The sequence below is a fragment of the Impatiens glandulifera genome, chromosome 4, assembly GCF_907164915.1.
Source record: "Impatiens glandulifera chromosome 4, dImpGla2.1, whole genome shotgun sequence".
NCBI classification, from domain to species: Eukaryota; Viridiplantae; Streptophyta; class Magnoliopsida; order Ericales; family Balsaminaceae; genus Impatiens; species Impatiens glandulifera.
Genome location: NC_061865.1, coordinates 15186106 through 15196782, shown reverse-complemented (window position 1 = coordinate 15196782; position 10677 = coordinate 15186106). Strand labels below are relative to the sequence as shown.

Below are 10677 nucleotides of genomic sequence, written 5' to 3'. Positions count from 1 at the left end.
TGATCCCCTATTCTGCTCAATTTCCTTTGCCTTCTCCTCAATTCCCACTTCTTTCTGCTCAATTTCTTTTGCCTTCCCATCAAGTTCCACTTGTTTAAGTTGCAATGATTGTTGAATCTTCTCAAACTCATTAAACTTCTCCTCAAAACCAACATTTTTAGATTTAACCTCTTTGACATGCCGATTAAACTTTTCAACGGCAAATTTAAAGTCCTTCCTTCTGGAATTGAAATTTTGAACAGACTGTTGAAAGGTGGCCACTTCTTGATCAATATTATTTTTTTTAGAAATGAGTGCTTGGCCTTTCAATTCCATTATCCTTCTCGTCTCCTCATTACGTTTCTCGATTAAATCTAGGCTTTTGGAGCGATCAATAAGTATTTTCTCCTGAAGATTCAAATCTTGGACGAGCCTTCCATGTTGTCTCATCAAACCTTCAACCACCTTCTCCTTCTGTACCATATCAATCCAGCGTTCGTCAAACAGTTTCTCCTTCTGCACTAACTCGTTCCATCGAGCTTGGAATAGGTTCTCCCGGTGCAGCAATGTATTCTGACTTCCTTCAAGTCGATTCTGATCTCCTTCAAGTTTTCTCTGTTTGACATGAATATCCTCCAATTGTTTATGAAGATTTACATTGAAAGCTGTCACTTCCCTATAGTATGAATCATAAGCAGCCACCTTCTGATCCATTTCTCGTTTGCTACTTTTCATCTGATCCTCAATTGTCCTCAAATACTCAATCTTCTCCTGTTGAAACCGAGAGAATTCTGCCTCCCTACGGTCAAGTTCTGCGCATCGAGTCACCAAAGAGATCTTTAACATCTCAACCGCATCTTGAATTTCAATAACCGACATAGCTCTCAAATTCAAAGCATCTTCTTTTGTCTTGAGCTCAAGGATCATTTCATTAATGGCCTTCACCGATGAATCTAGATGCTCTTCAACTTCCCTACATGCATTATTGCAGGAATCAAGTTCTTTGCTAATAAAGGTTCTCTTCAAAGCTATGAGTTTAGAAATGGATGATATCTTCTCCAAAGAAGACATATTTGTTGAACAGTTTCCTTCCATGGACATGCAACAGCAAGTGTGTGTGTTGTGAGAGAGTGAGAGAGTGTTTCAAGAACCCTAATACAAGTTCACTTGAGCGGTGTAGTGAATGAATGAATGAATGAAGGAGGCGAAGTTTTGAATAGGGTTTGAATAAAAGACACAGGATTGATGAGCATGCGGATCAATGGTTACACACTCTATGTAAAACTTTGGACACTCCGAAGAAGCTTGTTTGATCACAAGAGTTATTTTTGAATTTTTTATTATTTTTTTAAAACATTTTTCTAACATTTTACCTATTTTCTCATTCAATAATATTTTTCAAAGATCAAATATGATTCATGAAAAATTGATAAAAATAAACTTTACCTCTTAAACTTTCTAATAATTTGAAACTTATAATAGGATAATAGAGATATTTTTTTAATTATAAACTTTACCTCTTAAACTTTTTAATATTAATTATTTATTTTGTATTAAAATATATATTAATCTTAATTTATTTTAACTATATATTACTTATTTAATGTCTTTACATAAATATATATATATTTTAATTATTTTATCTAGCTATCACATAATCACTACTTTAAAGTCAATTTAATAGGTATATTTATTGTCTGAGTTATTTTAACTACTATCTACTTCCCACTTTCAATATAATTAAATAAATAGTAACAATAAAATAAAATAAAAAATTTAAATAAACTTGTGCATAGAAAATTGAGAGATATCTTTGTTAAAATCTTGAATAAGAAGAAGTGTAAATTAAAAATTGTATTATTAAAAGTTGTTTTCAAACAATTACATATCTTCCTTATATAAGAGTTCAATACTAATTAATTAATCAAACTAACTAATCAGTTACTAACTAATTAACAGTTTAATAAACCGTTAGTTATTATTTTTACATCCTCCCCTTAAGGAGAAACGTAGTAGAAACAAAGTTTCACCTTGACAAAATAAGTCGATGAAACATCAAGCTACGATCATGCAACCATCGTCTTCAGCAAGCCCAATTCAGCAAGCTTCATTTTTTTAGCTATCCAATTTAGACAGCCGAGCAAACCCAATTCAGGAAGCTCCATTTTTTTTCAGCTACCTAACATAGACAGCCGAGCAAACCCAATTCAGCAAGCACCATTTTTTTTCGAACTACCCAATATAGATAGCTCAATCTTCGTTAGTCCAATCCACAACAATCATCATGAATTGTTTTTTCTTCATTAGCCACCAGCTTTCAACCTTTGCAGCTTTTTTTTTCTTCAAAGAAAGTCAATTTAGCATTCTTTCATTTTCAACCAGATTGATCCACCAGTTAAGCTGCCAATATAGACAACCCAATTCCTCACATTTTTCACAAAAGATCAGTTGCGGTATTCTCCAATTACTCGAATTCGTCACAACAGAAAGCGATGTTTAAGAAACTTATTCTTATTCTTAGTTGTCGTCGCAGAAGAACAGAGGACCTGAAGAAACTTATTCTTTCTCTCCTAAAGCAACCATATGCTGACAAAAATCTGAAGAAACACTTCCAAGGTACGTAGTCGGAACAAAACCCATTTTTGAGCAGTCAAGAAAATTTTTGTTTTTGAAAACACCATTGATCCTAGTAAGCTTCATCTGGGTTTGAATCCAGTTTGAATCCAGTTTCAGATCTGTCATGCCCATAATCACCTCATCTATCGAATTTGAAAATCCATTCAAATCTAAGTCATCTTCTTTAATAGACTGTAAAGAACTATCGACAAGGGCTTTGTTCAGATTTGTCAATAACTCATCTTCCTCGTCTGGAATGTCCAAATCCCATACCTTAAAGATTTCACCTGCTGATGGTTCAAATATAGACTCTGTAAAACTGAAATTCAATCCAAAATCATAAGTGTTTTCCTGAAATTCATGGATTACTGAACAAATGAGTTTCCAAGATTGTTTCTTGATCTAAATTTATTAAACTTCTTCACTTTCACTACAGAATGAGTGTTGTTTTCATCTTCTTCATCATCACTTGAAGTTGAAGAATTATAATTAATGGTCCCTTCAGCATCATCATCAAACTTTAATGGAGACTCTTCATCAAGAAGATTAGCCTCTGCATAAAGATGATCAGTATTAACTGCAGAAGGTTCGACAGAATCAAGAATCTCCAATAAAGAATTCTTGAGAGAATCTCATTCATTGTCTGAAACTTTAACCAAACAAGAATTAGCCCAATTTACATCTTCTATAGAATGATCATCTTCAGCAACAGAACAAGAAGCAGCACCGTCCATTATTCCTAAAACATACAGTTCCGATAACTTCTAGCAATCGATCTTCCGCACAAATGTCTATCTATCGGTTGCAAATCAAATCGGAAAACTTCTTCAGTCGAGAACTCTTTACAACGCCTCCTTCTCCAGAAAGCAATCACCTTCACTTGGAAGAAAGATAATAGTAAATAGAATAAAGCCCTCCACTAGTGACTACTCCGGGCCACTAGTAGAGGCAGCGGAAACTCTCTAAGATCCTTAACCTTAAAGCTCTGATACCATGTTAAAATCTTGAAGAAGAAGAAGTGTAAACTAAAAATTGTATTATTAAAAGTTGTTTTCAAACAATTACCTATCTTCTTTATATAAGAGTTCAATACTAACTAATTAACGGTTTAATAAACCGTTAGTTATTATTTTTACAATCTTAGTTTTCATTTAAAATATGTTTCAACATTTAATTACAATTCAATTCATATGGAAAAACTTAAAAGTGTAATTCAATCTCAATTCTTATGTTGGTAAAAAAAACATAAAAAAATTATTTTAATATACATTATTTATTTTATTAAAATATTATTTTAACACACCTAACCAATTAGTATAGTTCAAGGGATAAGCAAATTTTAAAGTTTCAATTTTCTTAAAAAAAAAAATCAATTAGTATAATTCAAGGGTCAAACAAATTTTGAAGTTTGATTTTCTTTAAAAAAAATATATTTCAACCTATTAACTTCATATATTAAAAATAAAAATATTTGTTCAATATTTTATCTTTTTAAATTTAAAAATAATAATATATATATATATATATATATATATATATATATATATATATATATATATATATATATATATATATATATATATATATATATATATATATATATATATATATATTAGTTCAAAAGGATAAGTTATTGAATAAAGAAAACAATGTCTATATTTTAACATCTTAAATTTCAAAAAAAAATATTAATTGAAAACTTTAATATTGTTTTAAATAATAAAATAATAAGTTATTTTGTTTAAAAAATATTTAAAAAATTAAATTTAGAAATACAATTCTGATTAAAAAGAATGGTACTGAGAACTATAAAATTACACTAATATAAAAAAAAATTATAATATTTTTATTTTAATTTTAATTTTTAATATTAAAATATTTATCAAACTTAAAAATTGATATTAGACCCTCCAATTCTAATGTTAATTTTTATTTTAGTTAATGAGGGTGGGAGATAATAAAGTAGGTAAAAATCTGAAAATTATAACTTCCAAATTAAGTAAACTATGTATGATGATTGTTTTCTACATTTAAATAAAAGAGTACACATTATAAAAGAAAATGTATTAGGCTTTGGACAATTAGCATAAAGAGGGTAGTTTAATCTTGAGTAATTTTGGATTTTTTTATATTGTTTTTTGTGTTTTTAAAAAAATAAGTTTTCTATCATCTTATTATCATTTTAACACTTAAATTATGTATCTTAAATAAATCTTAAATAACCTATTTTTTATCAAATAATATTTATTAAAAAAAACCTGAAAATCCAATAACACTAATTGCATATTACATTAGAAAAGGCAAAATTCATAAAAATAATAGCAATAATAAATATGTATTACTTACTTAGTTCATAAAATAAATTGTATCTATTAAAGTTTCTAATAATTAAAAAAAAATTAATACAATACTAGTGAGATTATAATATTAATTTTAAAATTAATATTAATTATTAAATTTGTATTATAATATATATATATATATATATTAATCTTAATTTATTTTTAAAAATCATTTATTTATCCCTTTAAATGCCTTTAAATAAGCATATTATTTATCACCTAATATTTTTTTAAATAACCTTATGCCTATGGAAAATATGGAACAAAGAGAGAGTTTTTCAGTTTTTCATTTAGAGGTTTTTTTCATGTAGGTTTAAAGGAAGAGATAAGTAAAGAAGCAGATAAAATCTTAAAATATAAACTCTCAAATGAATTGATTACACTATTTTGAAAAAATTTCATTAATTAGTCAAATAAATAACAAACAAAACCAACAACAAACAAAAGTTTAGTAAATCAAAATAATAAACAAAATTTCTATAAGATGGATAAACCTGATACTTCATATGCATTCAGAAAATACGAACATGAGAGAGTCTATAAAAAAAATCAATAATCATACTCACCATAGTTATACTTGCAAGCAAAGGAAGAAAGTAATAATCGATAATCGATTAGGGTTTTCTCCTGAGTGTTTCTTCCGAGTGATGTAAGTGTAAATGGGGTTTATATAATTTTTATTTAATTAATTATAATATTTTTATTTAAAAAAATAAATTATAAATTACTTAATAGTCCAGCCAAATAAACAATTAAAAATAAACCATTCCTATTAATAAGTTTAATTATTAAAACTTATAAATCACTTTATAACAATTATATAGGAATATATTATTAATTATATTTAATTATTAAAAGTAAAGTCTATATTTAATCATGAATATATTATTAATCACAATTGTTTATATATATAATAAAAAAAATATTTGTTATAATTATTGAAAGAAGTTAAATAATATCACAATTGTCATTCATCAGTTCTATTTTGTTAAGGGAATTCATCTTATTTTTTAAGTAATATATTTTTTTTCAAAATTAAACGTATGAATTTTTCAATACTAAATTTTTTCTAAAAATATAATGTATGAATACAAAATTAAACTATATCGTAACCACCTATCCTAATTGTCTATTTTATTTTTCTTATTGATTATTAAGAAATATAAATAAAAAAAATTATTATATAAAAAAAATTAATTGAGTCAGCAACATGATTTTTGTGATTTTAAATAAAAATATTTGAATAGTCATGACTTGTTACACGTAGACTTGCATGTTGTGACATGTGTCATAAAATGGTGACATGTGTTATAATTAATTTGCATGCATTTTTATTCTCTCTCCTCCTCTGTCCCTATTCTCTCTCTTCATTTATATTTCTTTTGTTTGTTTTATATTGCTATAAAGATTTGTTGATCTTCTCTCCAGCTCACAAAGAGTCGTTTGATGGGTGGTTATTCGGACTCTTATTGGGCGGCGCACCTTCATCATTTCATCAATCAGTTTTTTAGCTGTCATTTTTTTAAAATTTAAACAATTTAATGTGACCTCTTTTTTACACATCATCATTTATTTATATATATTTTTTTATTTATTTAAAATTATACATCTCTCTTTCCTCCGTCTCTTTTATCTTCAATTCTCTTGTCCTAAACCTTAAATCTTCCCGACCGACTTGACTTTCATTTGACATCTTTAGGGCCATCCTCTTCGGTCTTTTGTATTGTTGTATTGTTTTGAAGCATTTGAGAATCACATCTCCTTTAAAATGGTTTCACTATATCTCATTTGTGATTGAAAGTTTCCGTCCATGACTGCTTCACATGATACAACATAACATGCAACGGTTAGCACAAAATAACCATTACAACAATGAACTTGACAAAATTAACTGAATCCAATAACCGGGTTTGTCGGTTTGACATAAAAATAATCGAGTTAAAAACTCGAAAAAACTCATAAAGATAAAAAGAAACTATTTTGAAATTCTAGAGTGAAAAATGATGAGACAACTTGTGGAAAGGAATTAGAGTGAAAAAATATATTTGGTTGAATATTAAACTATAAAACCATTCATCAAAATTTTAATTCAACAACCACTAATTCATTAATATATAGTAGTTAGTCTTACTTGCATCTTTCTTACATTCATGAGAATGTAAGTTACATTTGTTGTAACGATAAATATTTGCTAGTTACATTAGCAATTAACAATATTTTTGTTAATAGCTTTATTAAAGACATTAATGTTAATTATAACCGTTAATAAATTCATTTTTATTTGTATTAAATTTCACCTTAATTTATATTTGAATTTAGTGTGAATTTCATTTAAATTTAGTGTGCATTTAATTTGAAATTAAATTCCACTCTCATTCTCGAATTTGGTATGAAATTCATTTGAATTAAATTTCACTAATAATTCACATTTGAATTTGATATTAATTTAATTTACTCAAATTATCATTTTCATTTAATTAATGGAATTAGTTTAATTCCAACATAATTATTATATATCCGATACTCGTGGGTATGTATTAATGGTTGAGTTCAAACATGAAAAGAGAACAATGTACTAGATTGGGTTTGTGGTCGGGATGGAGAGTTTGGATAATCCAAATTCAATGCTCAATTATATTAACTAACATAAATCTCGTGCATGGATAAGAATATATATATAATATTATTTATCTATAAATATTTTAGATAAAATTTATATTATTCAAATTTAATCAATTTAAAATTAGTTTTAGTTTATAAAATTAAGTTTAATCTTAAACTTAATGTTAACAAATATTTATCCTCTCGGCATCCTAATTAACCCTTAATTGACCATCATTTTGTGACTCACACTTTTTCATATGTCTTTTTTATCCCTTCGACAAATCACCCATCAATCTTAGTCGATTTCAATTGATGACACATCTCTTATCTCGCGTCAAACTTAACCACTAATCCCTCAACTGACCCTCATATTGTGATTCACACTTTTTCATATGTCTCTTTATCCCCTCGACAAACCACTCAATGCCCTAATCTTGTGACTCACACTTTTTCAAATGTCTCTTTATTCCTCGACAAACCACTCACAAATCTTAGTTGACTTCTCTTTTACTCACACTTCAACAAATCAACAAAAATTCTCAATTGATCACAGACCTCTTATCCAACGTCAAACTAACCACTAACCACCACCCGACCTTCATCTCGTGACCTCACACTTTAAAATTTTTGCCAAACCAACCATTAATTCTTACCTCACACTCGACAAACCACCCACCACCCGACCTCCGTATCGTGACCTAAAACTTTCAAATGCTCGTTAAACCACCCACCACCCGATCTTCATCTCGTGACCTCACACTTTCAATTTTTCAAATGCTCGCCAAACCACTCACCACCTGACCTCCATCTCGTGACCTCACACTTACAAATATTCGCCAAACCAACCACTAATTCCGACCTCACACTCGACAAACCACCCACTAATTCGGACCTCACATTCGACAAATCACTCACCACCTGACCTCCATCTCGTAACCTCACACTTTCATATGCTCGCCAAACCAAACACTAATTCCGACCTCAAACTCGACAATCCACCACCACCCGACTTCTATCTTGTGACCTTACACTAATATTCGTCAAACCAATCACTAATTCCGACCTAAATCTTTTAGATGTCTTGTATCATTTGTTTAAAAGTTTTAGCATTATTGAGATTCGAACAATGGTAAGCATTAAATGTGAACATTTTAACTTCTAAGATTATTGAAATAATTATATTATTTTTTATATGTATATATATATATATATTGTATTTAATATCTATTACCTTATATTAATAAAAAATATTTATAATAATAAAGAAAGTATGATATATATATATGATGAGAAAAAAATGTATAATAAAAGATAAAATGTATTTATATAAAATTATTGATGAAAAATAATATAATATATATATAAGGTAAATATATTTAATGTATATATTATATATATAAATTATTGATAAAAAATATATATATATTTTATATGATTGAGAATATATATATAATTAATAAGAGAAAAAATAATTAAAAAGAAAAAAATATAAGATAAGATATATTTATAATAAAAAAATGCATTATTTAAATTTATAGGGATTATAATTCTGGTATTAAGCATGAAATGTGAACTTATTAACTGATAAATCACTTGAAATTATTAAAATAATTTTATTATTATTTTTTGTATATATATATTAAGAGAAAATAATTAATGAAGTGAATTATTGTGGTGCCTTGTTCCCTTTAAGCATTATTAAATATATATATATATATATATATATATATATATATATATATATATATATATATATATATATATATATATATATAATACAAATATAAAGTTTTTATTTATTTTTCAAAGTCATATAATAACGAACATGAAAATAAATATATTGTTCTTATTGAGACTTTCTATAATATATATTTTTTTAAATTATGTTTTTATTATTAGTCATTACTCTTAATTTTACTTTTCCTAATAGTAAAATATTTGTTTTTCTTCGCTCTTTATCTTCGATCACTACTTTTTCAAAAATTTCTTTACAAATTATATATATATATATATATATATTCAAAATAATTTATCATCTTTTTCAAAAAAAAATATTGGATCTCATGCATATTAATTTATGACATCCGACTAATAAAATACAAATAATTTCTTTATAGCAGTTAAAAAATAATTTCATGAAATGTTTAAATAATCTAAATTTATAATGGAACATCATTTATTAATTCTAAATATTTAAAAAATTATTAATAAAAAGATTTGTGTTTACAGTAGAACGTATAAATATGCATTAATACTAGTTGTAAAATACTTAATGAAACATTCTTTATTAATACTAGTAAATAAAAACTTAATTGAGAGAGATTTACTAATAAATAAAGTTATTTGTAAATATTTCAAACAAAAAATTAAAAACCACTTAATAGTCTAGTCAAATAAACAATTAAAAATAAATCAATCCTATTAATAAGTTTAATTATTAAAATTTATAAGAATATATTATTAATTATATTTAATTATTAAAAGAAAATTTTATGTCACTTTTTTTTTATACATCATCATTTATTTATTTATATTTCTATTTAAAATTATACATCACTCTTTCCTCAGTCTCTTTTTATCTTCTATTCTCTTCCCCTCTCCATCCTAACCCTACTCCACTATCATACCTCTAGACCCGACCCGACTTTAATTTGACCCGGGCCGGCCGTGGGCAACTGCTAGGACCATCCTTTTTCCTGACATCTTACAAAATAACGTATTTGTCCTTACAAAATTTAAACCTTATGAATATAATATACACTAAGTTAATAATCTAAAACAAATTACTTTTTATTAATCATAATACATAATTATTCTATTTTTTAATATAACTTTTTTTTTTCCTGAGGAGAAATCAGAAGACATTTTTTTATTAATGAAAACTATTTATAATAATTTCAATCTTGTTAAGTTATAATTAATTGTCAACAATATTTTTTGAAATAAGTGCTCATGATGTTAATACACTATAATGATTTCATAATAATGTTATGACTTGAATTATATATTACCAGAACAGAAAAATGCTTAGAATAATTTTTGAATTGACTAGTTTGTTGAGAAGTAAATGTCATATTACCCATCAAAGTTGTAAGTGTAGTTGATTTTAGTCGATACTCTTTAATGTTGTTTCGAC

The 10677-nt window shown here is 26.4% G+C and overlaps 1 pseudogene; it reads right to left on the bottom strand.

Moving 5' to 3' along the window:
- Nucleotides 1-2535: 2535 nt before the first annotated feature.
- The window catches only part of LOC124934800, a 28686-nt pseudogene continuing 20544 nt past the window's right edge, over nucleotides 2536-10677 (bottom strand).